Source organism: Spermophilus citellus (assembly GCF_964194105.1).
Source record: "Spermophilus citellus genome assembly, chromosome: 17".
Classification (NCBI taxonomy): domain Eukaryota; kingdom Metazoa; phylum Chordata; class Mammalia; order Rodentia; family Sciuridae; genus Spermophilus; species Spermophilus citellus.
Genome location: NC_138199.1, coordinates 75,617,621 through 75,627,698, shown reverse-complemented (window position 1 = coordinate 75,627,698; position 10,078 = coordinate 75,617,621). Strand labels below are relative to the sequence as shown.

Sequence of the window (10,078 nt, the reverse complement as noted above, 5' to 3'; positions counted from 1 at the left end):
GTTCCGGCCCTGCCTTCCAAGTGACTTTGAGGTGACCGGTCTCTGGTCCTCATTCCTGCTCTGCCCAGCCCTTCCTGTCTGTAAACCAACCGCCCATGCTCAGCCCTCGGGCACGCCGACTCTGTTTATGCAGTGGGGTGATGCCTAATTCTGGAAGCACAGAATAAAGCCGACGAGGATCTTTAAATTAAATTGTTGTAAGTTTTGTCATTTGGCACCAGGAAGCTGAGGACCTCTGGACCCAGAATGGTCAAGTTAGAATTGAGCCCACTGCCACCCCCATAGAAGACAATATACTGTCCCTGTGGGCCCCCAGACTCCACCACATTGGAGCTGCCCTTGCCCCATGGAGCCACAGGCGCGGGGCCCCCAGAGGCCATCTGCCAGCTGCAACCTGGCCCTTCCAGCTCACAGGGTGGCAGGCTTCCCACTCACAAGACGGAGACAGGAGGGTTTGGTGGCCTCCTCTGTATGCTAACTTAAAACATGTTCCAGACACAATATCAAGTCAAAAATAAAAACAAAAGGAATGGCATTTTGAGCCGTGCACGGTGGCACACGCCTGTAATCCCAGTGGCTCGGGAGACTGAGGCAGGAGGATCACAAGTTCAAAGCCAGCCTCAGCAACAGTGAGGTGCTAAGCAGCTCAGTGAGACCCCGTCTCTAAATAAAATACAAAAAAAAACCGGCTGGCTCAGCGGTCCAGTGCCCCTGAGTTCAATCCCTGGTACAAAAAAAAAAAAAAGAATGGCACTTTTCAGGAGAATCCCACGGACACTCAGGGTTCTCCTGGGTCTCCACTCCGGCTCTTCCTCCCAAACAACCTCCACACTCCTCTGAGGAGCGCCTCTGCCCCAGGTGATCTGACACAGGATCCCTCTCCCTTGCCTTTTCCTGGTCTGGAAAGGCTGGTTGGAGAGGTAGCATGCCACCTGTGTTGGCTCCTAGGGTGGGCTTCCTGCACGACCCTCTGTCACCTGTGTCTCTCCGAGGCAGGCTCCTCACCGTGTGAGCCTTCACACCCAGGGCTGGGCCACGGCCTCGCACACACAGGCTCCTGACCTGCCAAGGCTGGGGTCCGTGGGCCTGCTGCTGCCCACCCCTGCAGCCCGGGGAAGGTGGCCGGCCTGGGCCTCGGTGAGGGCTGGACAGAGAAGGTTTGATGTGGCAGCAGCTGATCTTCTGAAAGAATGTCACTGGGGGGAGCCGCGGTGGGGGGGTGGGGGCAGGAGCTAGAGCCAAGAATGTGGACGTTGCACAACAGCAGAGCTGGCCACCTCACATCTGTCACGGCGGCTGTGTGGGGCGGTCCCAAGTGCACCTCCCGAGGCCAGCGCTCGGGGCGCCAGCAGGAGGGCTGGGGGCTCCATCTGGAAGGTGCTCCGTCGGGACCATGATATTGTCACAAAGAAAGCACACAGGCCTCTCGGTCCCCGTCCGGCAAAGAACTGCCAGGATTTCAGATTTCCTGAGTGACGGGGCGAGAGGAGCGAGTTTGGATTTTCGAAATAAGCTGCTCTCAATGTGGCCCGAGCTCACGCTCATGAAGGGAATGAGGGGCCGTGGTGGGGGGACCCAGCCCCACAGCAGGAGAGCCGGCCCCCGACCTGCAGGCTGGGGAGAAGGCCGGCCTGCAAGGGCCCACGGCCAGGACCGAGGCCATCATGCCGGCATGGTGGGACCCTCTGTGAGGTCCTGGGGAGTTCCCAGGTTGGTGAACGCGCCCACCTGCCTGGCGGGTGGCACACCCAGCGCTGCGGGACCGAGGCCTTCTCCTCTCCGCAGTCCCTGTTCCTTTGGCTGCTCTTTGGTGCCCTTCCCCACAGCCCTGGGAATCGACAGTGGCAGGACATGGCGGGCTTGTGTCCCTGAGTCCTGCGGGCACTCCGGCAAATCACTGAACCTGAGGAGGGGACCTGGGGCACCCTCGCCCTGTCCAGGTAAGGAGGGAGAGCCAGGCCCCAGGCCCGCTGCCCACCCTGACCAGGACTTGGCTCCACCAGCACACCAGGAGCAGGCCCTGGAGCCAGGGCCCGGCCGCCCAGTCGGGAGGCTGACTCCAGGGGAGGGAGCAAACGGGCACGTGGATCAGTCTCCTGGGGCTGCCCAAACAAATCACCATGAACTGGGCGGCTTCAAACAACAGAGATTTCTTTCCACAGCCCTGGAGACCAGGGGGTCCAAGACCAGAGTGTCAGCAGGGTTTGTCCCTTCTGCAGGCTCTAGGGGACAGTCTGTTCCAGGCCTCTCCCCTGGCTTCTGGGGACCGCTGGCCTCCAGTGCCCTCCTCTGCCCCCACGTGGCCTCCTTCTATGTTTCTGTAAGTCTTCTAAGGACACCTCTCATGGGCTCCAGGACCTGCCCTAAAGCCCGAGTGACCTCCCCTGACACCCTTACCTGGGCACATCTGCAAAGACCCTATGTCCAAATAAGGTTGCACTCACAGGTAGCGGGAGTGAGACGTGCAGTCTTTTGGGGGAGACACCATTCTGCCCCCGACCAGCCCCTGCTAGATGCTGGTGCTTGGGCAGAGCCTGGTGCCCAGGGGACCTCCCACAGTCCCATCCCTGGCACCCCTGCGTGCCAGAACTGGGGGGGCCTCCAGCACTGTTCCTCAACACAATACGCTCTCCCACTCGCCCCCTGCTGGCCGTGGGTGGACTGCGGGTTCTGGACACCTCCGGTGGTCGGGGGAGGCAGCTCACCCCGGGACCAGGCTCAGCAAGCTGAGTTGGCCGAGTTGCCTGGCCCAGGCCACTCAGTGGACTGGTGGTGGTGGTGGTGGTGAAGTTCATCAGTGGAGGCTGTTCTTGGTGAGACTGGGGACAGAGCATTGAATGGATCAGTGACCACAGCAACTTCAAAGATCCAAGAGGCCAAAGCAGAGAGGCCACAGAGACAGGTTTGGGCTTCACGGAAGGAAGCCTGTCCCAACAGGGGGGGCAGTGAAGTGGCCGGCCAGTGATGGGTCTGGCGCTCTGTGAGTAGAAGGGGGCTGGACCAGGGCGGTGGGGTGGGGAGCGCCACCCTTTAGTGTCAGAGCTAAGCCCTTCCCTCTCCCGGCCAGACTCCTCTTCTGTGAGACTGGGCACCCTGACTCTAAGACCCCAGTCCTGCCCCCTTAGCCCAAAGCCACAACACCCAAGTAGCACCAAATGGCCCTTGTGCCCGCTCCTGGGCATCCCAGGTGACGTGGCTCAGCCATGTGTGTTTAGAGGGCCCCTGAGGCCGCTGCAGAGGGACTCCAGGCTCCAGACCAGGCTCGGGGGCCACAGCTGACTCTAAAGTGCAGATCTGCTCTTGGGGTTTGAGCAGAACGTGGAGTTTGGCCAAAGTGTACGTCATTCCTGCTCCCCAGGACAGGAGAGGTGGGTGACTGATCGAGGGTCTGCTTGGCCAAACTCGAGGGGGCTCCTGAAGCCCCTCCCAAGCCGTCAGCGCATGTCCTGTGAGACCCAGCGTGAGAGAGACCCAGTGAGCCCTTCAGCAAGCGGCCCGCACCCTGGTGCAGTCAGCACCCTCCCCTCCCCCAGGAGGCTGCCGGTCCCCCGGCCTGGCTACGCAGGTCCTGCTGGGTGGGCTTGGCTCTGGCCCCTGGCCCACGCAGGGTGGGAGCTGGGTCGTGGCTGCCCGCTGCCAGACCCCGCGTGGGACCCCTGAGCCTCTCATGAAGGTCCTGAAGAGCCGTCTGGCAGGGCTTGGCAGGTGTCACCAAGAGCTCTGCTCTCTACGTGAGCCCTGAAAGTCCTCCATCCTGACTGACCCAGGGGTGGTCACCCGGAAAAGGGCCAAGAAGAGCCAGCAGCGCCCCCATGGCCATCCCTTCACAGAGAGGTCCCCCCACCTGGCCCCCGGGCCTGGCCTTGGATGTTCTTTCTGCTTCCGGGACGCAGGTGTGTGTCTTGTCCTTCTGGAACGTTCCTCCCCCCTCACCAGGCTGTGGCCTCACGTGCCGAGCCCTCTGGGACCCCCCAGCCCTCGAGGCTGCCTGGATCCCGAGGCTCTTGTGGAAATGGGCCTGAGCCCTGCATTTCCAACTGGTTCCTGGTGACACTGATTCCCGGTCCTGGGGCCACACCCAGGGCCAGTCACCCTCACCACCTCTGGAGCTGTCCTGGGCACACAGCAGACTGTGTCCCTCCACACCTGCCCACAGGGCACGGCCGTCCCGCCTCTGCCCACCAACCGGCCAGCTCGAGGCGCCCTCCCTGGGCTGCGTGGCTGGACGAGTTACCGAGCCCTCTCAGGAGAGCCAGCGCAGACCTACACCCGGGGAAGAAGCCCAGAGCCAGAATCGGGCACCAGGTGAGTCACCAGGGAGGGCAGGGCCACCCCACTCCTGGGACAGCTTGTCCGAACCGGAACTTCTCACAGCAGGGGACCGCCAGCAGCGTCTGTCAACTGGGAAACCTGCTAGCCAGGAGATCCAGGAGGGCCCTCGGAGTCAGGGCCTTGGTGGACGGCCATCGGCCTCCAGACCCGGCTTCCCACTGTCAGGGGCTGACCCCAGGGCTTGGCCTCGGAGCTCTGAAACGACAGGTGCCTTTGCCCATGGTCCTGCTCTGACCTGGTCAGCTCCATTCTGGCTGCCCCTTGACTCTCTGACCCCTTTCCCCAGCCTGTCCCCTGTCTACCAAAATGGGGAGCTGGACAAGAGCATCAGAGGGTCGGCCAGGCGTCCGCAATCAGGACTGCTCCGTCCCCGGTGGAGGAGCATGATGGTCTCTCCCCGGAGGGTGGCCTCTGGCCCTAGCAGAGCCGGCCCTGGAGCAGGGGGCAGGGCCGTGAGTGGACCCGTGTACCCTGGGTTTGCACTTGCTGAGCAGCGGCTCCTCGCAGACCAGCCGCTGCGTCCCTCCCAGGGAGCCGGGTGTAAGCAGCTCTGCTTCAGTCACAGCAGGCCCCGTGTGGGGACGGTAGCAGGAGTAGGGTTGCCGTGGCAACGCAGAGATTGGGGGTGGCTGGCCATGGTAACCAGGGCTGTGTTGACCTCCGCCATCTCCCACTTCTTTACTGATGCCGTCCCCGAGCCTGGTGAGACTCGCTTCTGGGGGAGAGCTTTGAGGGACGCCGACCTCCTGTCCTCTCACCGAGGAACGGCTGCCCTCGGAGGTCAGTCTCTCAGGAGGCCTAGAAGGTCCTGTGCCCACCTTGAAGCCCCAGGCCAAGCCCTGCCCACTCTGAACGTTTACCCCACATACCGGGGTCACACCCGTGGCTGTCTGAGAGGGCAGCCAGGCGAGCCAGGTGGCTCTGAGTTCCAGAAGGGCGTGACACAGCTTGAAAGCCACATGGCCAGGCTGGGCTCCCGCCTCTTAGCTGTGTGACCTCAGACAGGAGGCTTCCCTCTCTGAGCCTTAGCCCCGGTCTCTGTGAAAGGAGGGGGGCACGGCACACTTCCCAAACAGACTTGTCACGGTCACTGAAGGCAGGGCAGCTGGAGGCTTCCGGTGGCCAGTTTCTCTTCTGACCACGGGGGTGACCCTGCATTTCTATGTCGTGGTCCCAGCTCCAACCCCCGGGGAGACCTCCCTCTTCAGGGCCTCAGGCTGGAATCCCAGGCTGGCCACTGCTTTCCCCTCACCCCTTCAGAATATAGTGTCCATGTCTGGGGTTCAGGCTGTCCTCGGAAGCGTTGCCCTTGTTGGGGTTCATGGAAGAGAAGAGAAGGGGACAGGGCCCACCCCCAGGGCCAGGGAGGCTGGGTGGGCCAGCAGCCCTCCTGGCTGGTCCAGGGACGGCAGGGGGAGGCCAGGCCAGCATCTCTGAGCTCGGGGTCACGTCTCAGGCAGTGGCTGCCGGCTCCTCAGTTCCAGGATTCCCTAAAGACTTGGACTCTTCAGCTCACTGCCTGCCGAGGGTTTGCTTCCTGTGGGCACAGCAGGGGCTCCTGGGCGGGGGCTGCCCAAGCCTGGGGGCTCAGGAAGCGGCCGGGCCAGGAGGACCTTGGCCATGGGCCCTGAGAAGGGGGTCTCTGGACTTCCTGAGCCCCCTCCCAGGTGCCCAGGCTCTGCCAGGGTGGTGTGAGCCCCGGCCCAGGGCTGGGCACTCAGGGAGGGGCTGCAGGGGTCCTGGCTGTGCAGACCCTGAGGGGAGGGACCTCAGGACCTAGGGGGCACCCCTGGGGACATCAGGGAGGGGGTCCAGGGCCCAGGAGGAGGGGAACCGGCCCAGCTCTTGATGAGCTGTAGCCAGCAGAGGGCCTTGGTGGACCCCTCTGGGCTCGCTGGAGGGTGGGCAGGGGACCCAAAAGCACAGGCCGGGGACAGTGGACGGCAGCACCAGTGTGAGGCCACGAGTCGCCGGGGCCTGCGAATGCCCACTTCCCTCCAGAGCTCCGCCAGGGCCCTCCTCCCAGCCAGGCTGGGTGGACCCAGGAGGGAGGCCTCGGGCCGTGGGCAGGCAGGCGGGGCGGGCACTGCCCAGGGACGCAGGCTTCTCTGCTCCGCTCTCGCCAGAGACGGGCCCAGGACCCTCAGCCGCGCCCTTGTCCAGCCCTCCCTGCCCCCTCCTGCCTGGAGGGCTGCCAACCCCAGTGGACTCCCTGTCCAGCTCCCTCCAGGCCAGCCCCAAGGGCCCATGGTGAGTGTCCCAAGGCCCTTACCCAGGCATTTCCCTCTGCTCCAACCCAGCAGATGCTTCCCTGCCTGCCACAGGAAGTTCATTTGCCAGGCTGGTTTAGGCTGTAGCAGATCAATTCGGAGGAACCTACATTTTTTAGGGGGATATTTTTGCTTATCATATCTGAGAAATATAACAGTTGGATGAGCTTCCGGCTGGTCGAGCCTTGAAGTTCAGCTACATCCAAATGACTGGTTTCTTTCGGGTCTACTTCTTTTACACTCTCGCCGTAGCGGCAACTTTATTCTCATATGGGCCTCCCTCATGGTGGCAAAGCGGCTGCAGTGGCTCCAGGCTCTGTTCCACATCTGAAAGGCAAGAGTGAGCTTTCTTTACAGAGCTCCTATTCCAGTCATCAATTTCTAATACAACAAACCACCCAAGCTTTGGGGCTAGTAAAGGTCCCTCATGGACAGGGTTCAGCAGGGACAGCTCATCTCCACTCTACATGGTGTCAGCTGGGGCAACTCAGCTGGGGCCTGGGGAATCCCTCACAAGTCAGAACTGGCTGCTGGCTGGGCTCCTTCCCTGCGTGGAGGCCGCCCCGGCTCTCAGTGTGCTGCCTGGGTTCCAGGGCAGCCAGGCCCAGGGTGCGGTGTTTCCGTGACCTGGCCTCGGACGTCACACAGGACCTCACCCGTGGTCCCTGTTGGGAACAACAGTCCTCAGAGCCTGTCTGGTGCAAGAGGAGGCCGCAGACCCACCCCCCGTGGGCGGAAAGACCATCTTCCCCAACCTCTGGGAAGGCCGTGTCTTCTGTGTTCTCACAGAGCCTGCTCGGGGCCAAGGCCCAGCACTGAGCTGATACGCAAGGCCAGAGGGGGGACGGTATGTCCCTGTTGGAGCCAGGGGAAGAGTCAGCAGGGCTGCGTGGGAGGTGGATTCCACATCAAACCAGCGGGAGCCAGAGGCCGTGGTGCATGCCGGTGGTCCAGCTAATCGGGAGGCCCGGGCAGGAGGATGGCTCAAGCCCAGGAGGTGGAGGCCAGCCTGGGCAACATAGTGAGATCCGCCTCAAAGACAAACAAATCTATGCTCAAAAGAAAAAAAAAAAAGAAAAGACAGTCATGGGAGCAGCTCAGGATGCAGCGGGTGACCCGGGCCAGTGTCCCAGGCACTTACGACACCCCGTGGACCAGCTACGTGCTTACTGCTCATTTGCTCAATTACCTCTCACCACAACATCAAGACCAGTGCTACAGTTCTCCAGTGTTTGTCACGTGCCCAGAGTCACAGGCCAGGAAACAGTAGAGACAGAGCTGAGGGTCAGCTCGGTGGGAGTCTGGGTCCGCACCGTGCGCCTCTCCACAGCGAAGTTCGTAGCTTCTGATCTGCAACTCAGTGTGGACCCATGTAGCCTGGTTGTGCTGGCAGCCATTTTGTGACCACGAGGTAATCCAATTTGAGAAGGCAGCAGACACCCACAGGAACGGCAAGCCCGGATCCAGCCTGTCAACATCTGCCCTCCCTGGGGACCGTTCAGTTAGGTGATCCAGCAATCTACTTACCTGTTGGGGACCATGGTCTGGTGCACAGTTACTTACAATTGAGATGATTGTCACCAGCTCAGGAGTCAACTGTGATGTCTTTGCTATCTCTCTGTGGAACCTGTCCCCTGGCTTCGACGACCGGCTGCCAGGAGCAGGGACAGGCCTCATGAATACCTCTGTCCCCAGAGCCTGCCACAGTGACCAATGCTCCTTTTTTTTCCGTGCTTGGAAAGAAGACAAGAGCAGGTGGCCGTCCATCCGCAACGTGTGAGTGTCCCATCAGCCCCCCACACACCGGGGATCTCATTTACTCGTCTTCAAAGCCCAGATCAAAGCCCACCTGCCATGGCGTGCCCAAGGTGCCACTCGGGGACACGGGAAGAAGGCAGGCGCGTCCCCTGGGGGCAGCGGGCTGTGCGGGGCCTTGGCCCTGAGGGCCTCCTACAGCCCAGAGATGGCTACAGGCGGCTGGTGGCCGCTGCGCCCCCGGGACCGGCTCCCGGACAGGGGTGGGGCGGGAGTGGGCTCCTCCCCTGGTGGCCCTTCGCCCCGCCCACGGCCTCCCTCTTCTACACGGGAGGCCGACCTCCGCGAGTCCCTCTCCCCCTCCCGGCCGGGCCCAGCCGGGGCTCCAGCCTGGGGCTCGGGCACAGGAGGCTTTGCGCACACACCAGAAGGAAGCCCCGAAGCCCCAGGAGTGTCCGGGACGTGGCTGGGGACAGCACCTGCTGCCCGTCCTGCGCACCCTTTCCTGGCCTGCCCTCAGGGCAGCGTGTGGTGCCCCAGGTCTGCCCAGGCCACGGCACCTCCTCCAGCCCCAGCCTGGTGGTCACCGTCCTCCCTGGCCGAGAGCGAGGAGCCGCCCAGCCACGGGGGCTGCTTCCGCCTCTTGCTCCACCACTGTCCCTGTCTGGTCGGCTTCTGGTGGTCAATGGAGAAGCTGTCCAGCTGAGGAACAAGGGCCCAGGCCTCCTCCACAGGGAGCCCGGATGGCGGGGTGCCGGGCGTCCAGTCCTGTGTCCTCTGCATCCCAACCAGGTGGCGGCTGGCTTCAGTTCCGCTCAGGCTGGGTCCTCTGGGTGGGAGGGGTAGCCACTAGAATCTGGATGCTGCTCAAGACGCTGAGCCAGGGGGACAGAGCTGCAGCCCTCTCCTGACCACAGTCCCCTGGAGGAGCCGGTGCCAGCAGGCGGTGGGAAACGGCCCGGCAGGCCGCGAGGTGTGCTCTGCGGAAATCAAATCATTTCTGCAAGAAATGACTGGACAGGTTTTGGGCTGGTGCCCCTGTGAGAGGGACGCTCTGACCTGAAATAGGCCCACAGCTGAGTCCCTGGGGCCAGAGGCAAGAGCGCGGTCACCTAAGTTGGGTGGCGAGAGGCGGGGCAGGAGGGAGGGGACTGGCGGCCAGGGCCTCTCCTCGCCTTAGGGTCTCCTGGCACTTCTCACCTCTCTGCCAGGAAGCCATCTGCAGTCCAGAGCAGCTCCCGGCTCCTGCCCTCCAGGGGCCACCCCCGGGGCCTGGGTCAGAAAGAGCCGCCCCTGAGCCGAGGCCGGGGGACAGGCGTGAATGTGCCCTGTCGGGAGGGGTCCCAAGGCATCAGACCATCAAGAGCCCAGTGAGGCCACCGGCAGACGAGGTCTGGGCTGGGGCCACAAGGCCACCGCTGATTCATGGGTGACCTGCCCGGTCTTCTCCAGCTCACGTCACGGGGTGCTGGCGTTGGCCGGCAGTGCCCTGAGCTGCGCTGGGGAGGCCCATCCTAGGGTCCACGTGCACGCGTGGCTTTGCTGGGTCTTCTGTGGCTGGGCAGGCCCTGGACCCTCCCTGACCTTGGCCCGCCTCAGGGGTGCCACACCTCGGGTGGGATGTGCCACTCCCACCCGCCCCCAGAGGATGCCTTGGCGTAGCCGGGTCACCCAGACCCAGGGCTCCCTGACCGCCGGGCTCTTCCTGCCGGGGACCGCCC

At 63.1% G+C, this 10,078-nt stretch overlaps 1 long non-coding RNA gene across 1 annotated transcript; it reads left to right on the top strand.

Moving 5' to 3' along the window:
* The first annotated feature begins 2,825 nt into the window (after window positions 1–2,825).
* On the top strand, window positions 2,826–4,264 carry LOC308636488. Its single transcript, XR_014019423.1, has 3 exons — window positions 2,826–2,961; window positions 2,992–3,893; window positions 4,157–4,264. It is a non-coding gene; the product is annotated as an uncharacterized lncRNA (long non-coding RNA).
* The last annotated feature ends 5,814 nt before the right edge of the window (window positions 4,265–10,078 follow it).